We start from the raw sequence: 12,527 nt of genomic DNA, 5'->3' as shown, positions 1-12,527 counted from the left end.
CTAACAATCAGGATTAGATTTCACTGTACACTGATGAAGCAAATGGAACTTTAATAGGTTTTAGTCCACTTCTTGCAATTAGTTTAATTTGTGGTTGGCTTTTATTTTTTTACACATTTTCTTAGTGTTCTGGGTCAAGTCTTATTTAATATACATATCAGAATGGGCGAAGCTTTCTTAGTAATTCGCCCTTTTTATGTTATTAATTATTTTTTATCTGCAAAAGGAAAATATGCAGATGTAGAAGTGAGTTACCCTAACCCACTAGTAGGTACTCAATCCCACAGGTACCTACAAGTGAGTTACCTTAACCCACTAGTAGGTACCTGTGGGATTGAGTAAATCCCCTGGAGTATTCAGACCATTTGAAAACAAAGATATTGAGAAGCTCAATTTCTTTGTGTAAATTTTCTATGTTTGTGTAAATTATTTGGTGATAATACCATGTCTTTATCGGCTGTCACCATGCAGTCAAAAATAATTAACATGTTATTAATTTTAATTAACGCAGTGTTTCTCAACCTGTGTGCTGCGTCTCATTAGTGTGCTGCAAGTATGCTTTAGGTGTGCCGCGGAAAATGTAAATAAAAAAAATTAATAAATCCAAGTTTTATAATAAAAATTAATTCAAATAAAAAAAATTGTTTATTTACGCTGCACCAATCGCAGCCCATTCCAGTGGGCTGCGAGTGGGCTGCGAGTGACGTCACATTTTGATTCCTATTAGTAGATCTGTTCACCTTTATTCAGCCATTCTTATCATTTGAGAGACTCTCCCAGGCACCCTGCAGTTCTATAAGTGCAACTTGTAAGCAGCATAGTAAGAAATTTCTTTTGTGTTTTAAAAGTACTTTTTGTGTTTTTATATCTCTAAAACTTCATCTTCAGTTAATTCGTATAGAACAGGTATTTTCAGTTAACTGTATTAGTACATTCTAGAAGTAACTTTTAATTTTTTTTAGAAATTATTAGCGAAAACATGTTGTCGTAAATATGATGATGACTATTTGGTAATGGGATTTTCATATACTGGTACCCAAGATTGTCCTCTACCTTTAAGTCTGGTATGTGGTTTAAAATTGTCAAATGAATCAATGGTGCCGAGTAAGTTGCAGCTTAATTTTTCTACAAAACACAAGAATTCATCATCCAAAACTATAGAATACTTTAAAAGACTGCAGGCCTCTACTAGAAAACAAAGTACAGAATTTTATAGTATGTCTAAAATATCTGATAAAGCTCACCAGTTTGGCTACTAAATAGTTGCCAAACTACTAAATAGTTTGGCAACTATTTAGTAGCCAAACTGGTGGCAAAAAAAAATAAAATAATAATAGAAAAATCTCACCTGATTGCAGAAAGTCTGATTTTACCAGCATGTTGTGTAATTGTGAAAAGTATTTTGGGAGAGGAAGCTGGTCAAAAAATAATGACGGTACCACTCTTGAGCAACACAATCAGCAGCAGCAGCATAAAAGAAATGTCCGATGATATTGAAGAACAAGCTGTTCAGCATATTGATAATTTTGTGCGACTTTTTGCATTGCAAGTAGATAATTCTACAGATATTAGCGGGAAAGGCCAATTAATAGCATTTGTTAGGTTTATCGAAAACGACACAATTATTCATTTTTTTTTTTTGTTGTTGTTGTTGTAAAGAACTCACTGAAAGAACAACGGCCAAGATGTTTTCAAAATAATGAATAATTATTTGCAAAAGTGTGGTGTATTATGGAAATCGTGTGTCAGCCACGATTTCCATAATATCACCACATTTGTACCCACAGTGCTCCCCCGATGACAGGAGCATTATAAAAGGATTTGTAAACTTAGTAAAACGACTCAATTCAAATATTATTACAACACACTATTTTATACACAGAGAAGTTCTAGTAGCGAAGGCAGTCATACCAGATTTAAAACTTATACTTGATCAAGCAGTTAAAATGGTCAATTATATCGAAACTAGAACACAAAACTACGTATTTTCGGAAAATTATGCGAGGAACACTGAAGTCTGATCAATTTATTTTAATAATGCACACTGAGGTTCAGTGGCTATCAAAAGGAAATATGCTTATGCATATAGAGGAGTTATTATTATTATTAGCTATATGGTGCAAGGAGGCCTGAGGCTTATGCTTCACCAGCCAAAAAAAAATTTCTGAGTTACCCTGAGAGAGAGAGAGAGAGAGAGTCAGAAGTAGAATGGAATCATCAAGAAAGAGAAGAATGATGATATCCAGTTCAGGACCCTGGGTGTGCCAAGCACATACTCACCAGATGTGATCCCCTGGAGTTGCATGAGGGAATGCTCATTTTTTTTTCACTGGAGAAATCAAAATTTTGTGATTATTTAAGTGATGAAGTTTGGTGCTGTAGATTAGCTTTTCTAGCAGATTTATTTGTGCAGCTTAATAAATTAAATATCAATATGTAAGGCCCAGAGGAAAATTTACTTCTACTGACAAGTTGTTTACTTTTAAAGAAAAGTTGAGTATATGGAAAAAATAGGTAAATGAAAAATATTTAGAAATGTTTCCATTGACTGCCAAAAAAAATTATACTAAAATAATTAATGTAATAAGTAAAACATTAGAGCTGTTAAAGACAAAAATTGCCCATTACTTTCTGTCACTTGATACCAAAAAATATTTGTGGGTAAGAGACCCATTTTCAACAAGAAACCTTCCAACATTAGAACTTAATCTGCAAGAGGAAGAAGAAGAATTGGCTGAGATCCATAGTGACCAGTCACTGGAAATTCACTTTAATAATGTTAATATTAGCAAAATTCAAAATGAATATCCACTAATTTTGGAAAAGACAATTAGAATTTTATTGCCATTTTCCACTTCCTACTTGTGCGAAACAGGGTTTTCCTTTCCAGATGAGATTAAATATTGGCGATTAAAAATTGGTGATTCCTTTCTATTTCTCTCTCGGTGTAACTCAGTCCGGAATTTTTTTTTGCCTGGTGCAGAATAAGCCTAAGGCTTCCTTGCACCATATTGGCTAATAATAATAATAAATCATCGTATTAAAAAACTGTGTGCTCTCATCAAACCCAATCATCTCACTGATTAAATGTTACACAGGAACTCCTCGACTTATGGAAATTCGACTTTATGTAAGTTTTTGCTGGCCAGTGCAAACTTAAAAAACATTGTAGGGTGTATTATGCATCCCGTAGGAAAAAAAAATGGAGGTATTGTGAAAATATCGTAATGTGGCCCCAAGGGCTCACATCTAGTGAGTATGGGCTTAGCAAACCCAGGGTCTGAGCTGGATATCATCATTCTTCTCTTCTTGCTTTCTTGGTGATTCCCTTCTACTTCTCTCTCTCTCAGGTAATGCGGGAATTTTTTTTTTTTTTGGCTGGTGCAGCATAAGCCTCAAGCTTCCTTGCTGCACCATGTAGCTAATAATAATAATAATAACACATTTTTTTTTTTTTTTTTTTGTAATTTGTTCCAAGTCCTTGGAAGTTGAAAACTTTACTGTATTACTGAGCTAGTTATCTCTCTAAAAGATCATATGTTCCGTTATAAAAATCAATTTTGAACGCCTTTGTGATATTTTTCTAAAGCACATTTCTTGAGGTCACGACTGTAAAACAAAAACAATTTGCACTTCCGTTTTATTGGGCTTTTCTGTTAGTGCAATCTATTATAAACAGGTAGTAAACTCGATCTTATTGCATTTGCGATAATACCGATAACTGGAATTCTGTGGATTTTTATGTTATGGTATTATGGTAAAATGTGTTCCCCTTCACTGAAATCTTCAATCATATAAAAAACAAATTTTCATAATCTTCTCTTTAATTTCTATTTACAATGCCGAAGGGAAAGTGACCAATGAAAAGTGCAAGGGGTGGTAGTGCCAGGAAATGAAACAAAATTGTTTAGAAATGAAGATGACAATGATTAAGAAGCAAGTAAGAAGCAAGACAAAGTTTGTCATCTATTGCAAGGGCATTAGGTCTCACTGCTTCAACAGTGAATACATTTTAAAGGACAGTGTGCTGTACGCGCACTGTCAAAGGATCAATGCACTATGCACTTAAGATCAGCAGTGATCACAAAACAGTGTTCAGGTGCTATATTGAAGATGGAATAGCTGTTAATAATATGGATGGAAAATCAGATTCAGAAGCAAGTGCCCCTGAGTCTAATGACCATTCAAGCAAAAGCAACAAGTATTTATAAAGATATTAAGGACAAGTATGGCGAACCCCAACCGAAGTTCGTGGCAAGCAATTGGTGGTTTCCCCAACGTTAAAGTATGTGGTGAAATCACCAGAGCAGATTCTGCAGCTGCAGAGAAACTTTGTGATGTGTTGGAAAAAATTATTGATGAAGGTGGCTATTCAAAGCAGCAAATTTTTAATGTCGACGACACTGCTCTGTATTGGAAAAAAAGTGCTCGATCGAACATACATTACCAAAGAGGAAAATACAATGCCAGGTTTCAAGGCATAAAAAGATAGGGCCACACTCTTGCTTGGGGCTAATGCAGCGGAGATTAGAGATTAAAACCACTGCTTGTGTACCATTCTGGATATCCTCATGCATTTAAGGGCATCAATAAAGCCACGCTACCCGTGCATTTCCAATCGAACCAGAGAGCATGGATAACAATAGCTCTCTTTGAGGATTGGTTTAAATGCTGCTTCATTCCTGAGGTTGAAAAACTTGTAAAGACAACGTTCCTTTCAAGATTTTGCTTCTATTAGATAATGCTCCTGGACATCCTATGCATCTGGATGATTTCAATTCATACATGAGAGTCATATTTCTACCTCCAAACATGACTTCACTCGTCCAACCTATGGAACAGGGTGTTATTTCGAATTTAAAAGCATACTGTTTGCGCACAACATTTACTCTGGCATTGTCTGCAGTAGATGATGAGAAATATTTTACATTAAAGAGACTTTTGGAAATCTTACAATATTTACCACGCCATCTTAAACATTAATAAGGCCTGGGCAGAAATTACTAAAAGTTGTTTAAATGGTGCATGGAAGAAAATATGCCCACAGCATGTAAAAGGCTTCAAAGGATTTAAAAAAGACGAATCATATGAAGAATCATTGAAGTCTGCTGACGAGGCTACTAGAGACGGTCGTTTTCAAAGCCGCTAAGTGGATTTTTCTTATTTATTGATTGGAAATTATTGTTTTTCTAAAACTTTTGATTTAAATTTAGTAGTATAACATTATTTTGTGATTTTCTGATTAATTTGGTGTATTTATTCTTTACTCGGCCTTGTAATTGCATAAAAGTATCGGTAAAGGTTTCCACGTGTTTCAACTCCGCTAACCGTTCGTAATTTTCCCGCCTTTGTGATACGATATACCGTACTAGATAGCGTTAGTTGAACTTCGTTAGCAGTTAAATTGTACGTTTAAATAAATACATATAACGACTTAGATTACAAACGTAATATAATTAATTATATTTAACATAATTAATTATACATATAACCACTTAGGTACGTAACATAAATAATTAGTAAAAACAAATAATTAATACATAACTTGATACGAAAGTTATATAAAGGGATTTCGCAGATAACACTCGTTACTGAAACGTAAATATTTCGTAGATAACACTCGTTACTGAAACGTAAATATTCCGTAGATAACACTCGTTACTGAAACATAAATATAGCGTTATAACTGTGTTTGGATACAAGTTTAGGATTTAATTTTGTACAGAAATTGAAATTTTATTGAAAGTAAATCTAAATCATGACTCAAACCAGAGCAGCAAAGCAAAGGGCTCAAGCTAATGGGAATGCTGTGGCCCAGGGGAGAACTGAGGGGGGCAGTTGTCCTCTGAATCACAGCCTTGTAAGATGCACTATTTGCTTGATGTTTGCGGAGCAGTCAAGTATGGGACATGATACTGCCATGGGGGATGTCTTTGTGTGTGTGCGATGCAAGGAGTGTAAGGAGATAAGGCGACAACTCAGCGTTGTTATGGGCCTATATGAGAGCTTGAAGGATAGGGTGGATGCCCTCGAAGGATTACAAGTGAGGGGCCCATCAAGCTCTCAGCTGCCCACACCAATGCCAGAGCTTGCACTTGGTCATCGCGGAACACAGCGGCAACCCCCAAGGCAGAATGCGCTGGTCCCAAAGGAACTAGTAGTTGTTGGTGACTCTATTGTCAGGGAAACGGGAAACATGCTTTGTAAAAAGGATAGGTGGAATAGGACCAGGGTATGTCTGCCAGGGGCAAAAGTTGATGACGTTGTAGAGCGGATATCATCTTTTAAGGGCACAAAAGGTGATATAGTTGTACACGTTGGCACTAATGACATTAAGAGTAGGAGACCGGCGGAATTACTTGACAAGTACAGGTCACTGATGAAAAAAAGCCGTGAATTAGGGTTGAAATTGAAAGTGTCTGCAATTCTGCCCAGACACGATAGGAGGGAGTATATGATGAGAGCCCTGTCAATCAATTCGGCCCTGGAAAGATTGTGCAGGGCTCAAGGGGTAGAATTTTTTTCAGCCTGGTCTGTACTTGTTAACAGGAGAGACTGCTTCTACAGGGATGGGATACACTTAAATAGAAAGGGTGCAAGAATGTTTGCTGATGCTATCGAGGCAATGTTAGGTGGGTCGGAAAACTGCTAGATTGGGGGGATACAAGGACTAATAGATTATCAGTAGCCACTGGCAGAGGTGAAAGTGATTCTTGCACTGCTTCTATTGGAATGAGCCGCAGCCTGGAAAATAAGATGCAGGATATTTCAGAGACTGCTGGGAATCATTGGGGTACAAGTAAACACATGGGTTGTGTTAGGGTAGCTAAGAAAAAGAACAGGTGCATGTATACTTGTGTGTACACCAATGCTAGGAGTTTAGTAAATAAATTTGATGAATTTGAGGTATTGCTCAAAACATCAAAGGCAGATATTGTGGGGATTTCAGAGACGTGGTGTCACACAGATATAAGAAATGCAGAACTGGAATTTGGGGAGTACAATGTCTACAGAAAGGATAGACAGGATAGGAAGGGAGGAGGGGTTATGCTATTAGTTAAAAAACACATAAAATCCAAGGAAGTGAAGCCAGTCGACATCGCTGGACAGTGCAGTGTCGAGTCAGTTTGGTGTGACATAAGCATTGGGAGATCAAAATTGAGAGTAGAAGTGTGCTATAGGCCTAATGACTCTGATGAGTATAATAAGAAACTGTTCGGAGAAATAGAGTGGGCCAGTAAATCAGAGAGTCTTATAATGGGGGATTTTAATTTCCCAGATATTGACTGGAATTTGGGGGCTGGTCACTCACACAGTAGCAAGGCTTTTGTGGATTTATTGGATGATTGTTTTCTACATCAGCATGTTCGGGAGGCAACTAGAGGGAGTAATACTCTTGATTTGATTATCAGTAGTGATTCTTCATGCATTAAGAATCTGCAGATAAATGAACCACTTGGTGGCAGTGATCACAGTGTGCTGAAGTGGGAGTTACTCAAAGAGGTAACTACCATTAGGGGTAAAGGGAAGGGGTATTGCTTTCGTAAAGGCGACTACAATGGACTGAGACAGTATTTAAATTCTATACAGTGGGATCAACTGATGATATTGCCAACAGCAAATTCAAAATGGGAAGCATTCAAAGAACTTATCGTGGAAGCTACTAGGCTTTACATACCAACTAAGAAATATTGTTCAAGGTTTAGGCCTAAATGGTTGTCAGATGAACTAATGAGGCATATGGCAGAGAAGAAAAATGCATGGGATACATACAAATTAACACGTGACACGGACGCCTATGATAGATACAAGTTGATCTGTAACCAAGTTACAAAGGAGGTTAGGCAGGCGAAGGCAGATTACGAGAGATCCTTGGCAAGGGATGCGAAGAAAAACAGCAAAGAGTTCTTTACTTATGTAAACTCTAGAAGGAAGGGGATGAATCAGATTGGTCCACTTGAGATCGATGGGTCAACTGTTGATGACCCTGCTCGGGTAGCTAACAAACTAAATGAATATTTTGCATCGACATTCACACATGAGGAGTTATTCAGCGAGGGGAATGCCAGAGGTGTATTCAACTCTAGCAGTATGCTAGAGAATCTTGTAATAACTGAGAGCAAAGTGGAGGAGAAATTGTTGAAGATAAACACAAGAAAGGCACCTGGGGTGGATGGGATCTATCCAGTTATATTAAAGGAGGCAGCAAAGGAGGTAAGCAAACCCTTAGCCATAATTATGAGAGCTTCCTTGGACTCAGGGGAGGTACCCATTGACTGGAGATGTGCAAATGTGACCCCAATTCACAAAGGGGGATCAAAGGCTGACACAAGTAATTATAGACCTGTGAGTTTAACTTCTGTTCCCGGAAAATTAATGGAGGCACTGGTGAAAGAAGCACTGCAGGATCATCTAGACAAGACTTCAGTTATAGCTAGGACACAGCATGGTTTTGTTAAGGGGAAGTCTTGCCTGACCAATTTGATTGGATACTATGATGCAGTCACAAAAGAACTGGATGCAGGGAATAACTTTGATATTATATACTTGGATCTTAGAAAGGCTTTTGATACTGTTGCACATGGAAGACTGCTGCACAAATTGGAGCAGTGTGGCATTGGAGGCAAGTTGCTGCTATGGATAAAGGGGTGGTTGAGGGGGAGAAGACAGAGAGTGGTAATCAATGGACACTGCTCATCGTGGACTAATGTTATTAGTGGAGTCCCTCAGGGTTCAGTATTGGGGCCTTTATTGTTTTCTGTATTTATAAATGATATTGATGATGGTATATCAGGCTTAATGTCCAAGTTTGCAGACGATACGAAGGTTGGCAGGGTTGTCAAGGACACTACTGACACTATGCTGCTGCAACAGGATTTGGAAAGGTTGAGCAGATGGGCTTCGAGGTGGCAAATGAAGTTTAACATTGACAAATGTAAAGTACTACATATGGGAAACAGCAACCCCAGAGCAACGTATCAACTCTGTGGTACTACACTGACAGTGGTAGAGAATGAAAGGGACCTGGGGGTGGTGGTGCAGGCAGATATTAAGTTCTCTGAGCAGTGCAGACGAGCTGCAAGAGTAGCTCATGGTGTATTGTCAATGATATATAGGAATTTTTCTAGCAGGGATAAGGAGGTGATTATTCCCTTGTATAAGGCAATGGTCAGGCCACACCTAGAGTACTGTATACAGGCCTGGAGGCCTCATTTCAGGAAGGATGTAGAGCTGCTGGAACGAGTACAGAGAAGGGCAACTAGATTGGTGAATGGGACAAAGGGGTTCTCTTACGAAGAAAGGCTTAAGTTTTGCAAATTACAGTGTCTGGAAACTAGGCACCAGCGGGGTGATCTGATAGAGGTGTACAAAGCCTTGAATGGTTTGAGCATGCTCAATGCTGATGGGATTCTTCCTCTAGCTCAGAAAAATCACCTGAGAGGGCATAAATTCAAATTGAGGAAAGACAGATGTAGGATAGATGTGCGGAAATTTGCCTTTAGCCAGCGGGTGGTTGGTGGGTGGAACAGACTTCCATCCCTTGTCGTGGAAGTTGATAGCCTAAATAAGTTTAAGGCTCAGCTGGACAGGTATTTCGAACGAACAGAGGGGTGAAGTGGAAGTGGTTATTTTTATTTATTTATGTTACTTTTTTTTTTTGGCTGATGCTGCATAAGCTTGCTTTCTTGCATCAAATGCCTCTACTAATGCTAATGCTAATGCTAAAGAGATTACAGATAAGATTGTAAAGGTTGCAGAGCTATTTCAGTTGGAAGTTGTTGCCAAAGATGTGGAGGAGTTAATAGAGGAAGAAGAGAAGGAATTATCTAACGAAGAACTTATTGACTTGCAGGCAGCGATAGTGAAAAATGCTGACAAAGCTCAAGATGAATCAAATGAGGAGCCAAGACATTTCATCACCACAGAGATGGCAATGGCATTTTGTGAAATTGCATTGGCAATGGCGAGGTTTGAGAAGATGGATCCTGACAGCAAACGATTCTTAAAAGTTAACAGAGGGGTAATGATATGCTTGCTTGCTACAAAGAAAGCTACGATGAAAAGAAAAAAGCCACCGTCCAGTCATCCACACCAATTACCTACATTTTGTAACACTTTGTGGTAGGCCACCATTGATGTCCCGATTTGAACTGGGTACATCGCTGGCTATATCATGGACTGGACAGTTCAAGATTCGTGGAAGACATCCGATCACAGAGTAATTACTTATGAAATCTGATGATCCCTTACCAGGACAATCAGACGCTTAATGGTTTGCAGTGAATAAAGCAAACTGGGAGTTCTTTTGTTGAGTTGCTCGCACCAGCTGTGGCCTAACATATAGCTGCAATGAACCTGCAGTCTGATCCAAACAAAATCCAAAAGAGAGTTACCAGGATAATCACAACCATCAGTGAGGCAACAATCAGATGCAAGACCCCAGCCCCAGGTGCAGTGCTCCTGGGGGACCCCAGAGATCCAGACTTTGAGACGCGAAGTGATCGAAAGAAGGAAGCAGTTTCAGAGGGTGCGGCGATCGTGGCCAGCTGCTGAAGTTGCGGCAATCAGAGAAAACTATAGGAATGCAAGAAATAGATACACAGATCTGATAACGAAGAGCAAATGCAAAGCTTGGGAGCATTTGGTCAGTACTATAGGAAATACTGATCCATGGGGAGTGGCATACAGAGTCACCACAAACAAGCTTCCCAGAGGAGAGGTTATTACTACTACACGGACACTGCAGGGAATCCTAACTACTACATGGGAACAATCAATCCATAACATATTAGATGCAATCTTCCAAGAACCAGCCACCCTGACTCTACTGGAGCATCCCCGAATCTGTACTGTGATAATAACACATATATGACAGAACAAGAACCACCCTTTACCTTTGAGGAACTACAACAGGCCACCAACTTAATTAGAAACAGGAAATGTCCTGGCCCAGATCTACTGGAGCCAGAAATCATCAAAAATAGTAGAAACTACACCGAATCTCCTCACCTTATTTAATACCTGTCTCAAAACAAGGACCTTTCCAACTGAATGGAAGACAGCAAACATAAAACGTATCCTGAAAAACCCCACCAAGCCCCCCGACGTACCGGATTCATATTGCCCAATAGCTTTGTTACCAGTTGTCAGTAGTCTCTTTGAAAGACTACTACATAAAAGGATTGGCCACCACTACGAAGCAGCAAATATAACTATGCCAACTCAATTTGGGTTCAAACCTGGATGTTTCACCATCGAAGCGCTGAGAAATCTTCTGGATTCTGCATCCACTTGCAACAAGAAGTATTTTCTTGTCATAACTATTGATTTTGCCTTGGCTTTCAACACCATCTGGTGGCCGAGCATCATGGCTGGGCTAAGATGTGCCCACACCCCAGTTAACCCCTCTACCTAACAAGTCCTACCTCTCGCAGAGAAAAATAAATGTCATTGCACCATACAAAAAGCTGACCAGACTGGTTCACATGGGCTGCCCCCAGGGGTATGTTCTGGGGCTGCTCCTGTGGAACAGGTGCCTCCATAGCCAGGTGGGCAGGAGCAGCAGTGCGTAGCACACGCTTCTTGATTAGAGCAGGGTTCGAGCCCATGACCAACAAATATGGAGGATGCGGAAAGATCACCGCATATCCCCGGAGCAATATGGCCTTAGTTGCTAATGCTCCTAAAAACGAAATAACAACAACAAATAACAAATCCTGTGGAACATGATTTTAGATGAGTTCCTGGCTATGGATCTTGATGTCAGCTCCCAGGCTTTTGCTGATGACTTAATTTTGACGATCGCTGCAGACAGCAGGGCCCAGCTCGAAACCAAGGTAATCCTGGCATTGAGGATTCTATAAGACCAGGCACAAACCCACTTCTTAAAAATCTCACCAACCAAGACGTCCTCCATTTTACTTAAGGGAACCCTCAACCTACAGAGAACACCACAGATAAAAGTTGATAATACAACTATCAAGCTGGTAAACCAGCTAAAATACCTTGGCGTCACCTTGAACCCTAATCTATCATTTCAACACCACTTGAAGCACATAAGAACAAAGATTAAGAATTGCTCTGCACTGGTTGCCAGAATTACAAGATGGGATTGGGGACTCAATAAGCGCACCCTGTCACTCTATTTTAAGACTACATTCCTACCTGCAATAACTTAAGCTTCTGTTTGGTTCCTTAAAGCTGCAACCACAGTAAACCGAAGAACATTGGACACAATCCAATGGTTGATACTACTCACCATCACACGTGCCTGCCGTACAACCAGTACACACGCTCTCCAGGTCTTTGCTGTGGCCCTCCCTCTGGACCCTGAGATAATCCGCTGCAGTATGGCATATTACATTACCAAGGGATTGCCCTACACCATAGACCCAACAGCAAATCAGAAGGCAGAGAAAACTAGACTCCAAAGACATCTACAGCAGGCATGGCAGGATCGATGAACTGCATCAACAAAAGGCGAAATTACAAAAAAGTTCTTGCCCAGTATTGGCAGGGTGTATCCA

The 12,527-nt window shown here is 39.5% G+C and overlaps 1 protein-coding gene across 2 annotated transcripts in view; it reads left to right on the top strand.

The window, feature by feature from the left end:
• Nucleotides 1-12,527, top strand: part of LOC150080962 (uncharacterized) — a 103,715-nt gene that overhangs the window by 49,225 nt on the left and 41,963 nt on the right. The gene's annotated exons all lie outside the window — the stretch shown is intronic.

This window comes from Mastigoproctus giganteus, chromosome 9 (genome assembly GCF_048544385.1).
Source record: "Mastigoproctus giganteus isolate SK-2022 chromosome 9, ASM4854438v1, whole genome shotgun sequence".
NCBI classification, from domain to species: Eukaryota; Metazoa; Arthropoda; class Arachnida; order Uropygi; family Thelyphonidae; genus Mastigoproctus; species Mastigoproctus giganteus.
The sequence above is the reverse complement of the archived record's forward strand: the minus strand, read 5'-3'. Positions and strand labels throughout refer to the sequence as shown.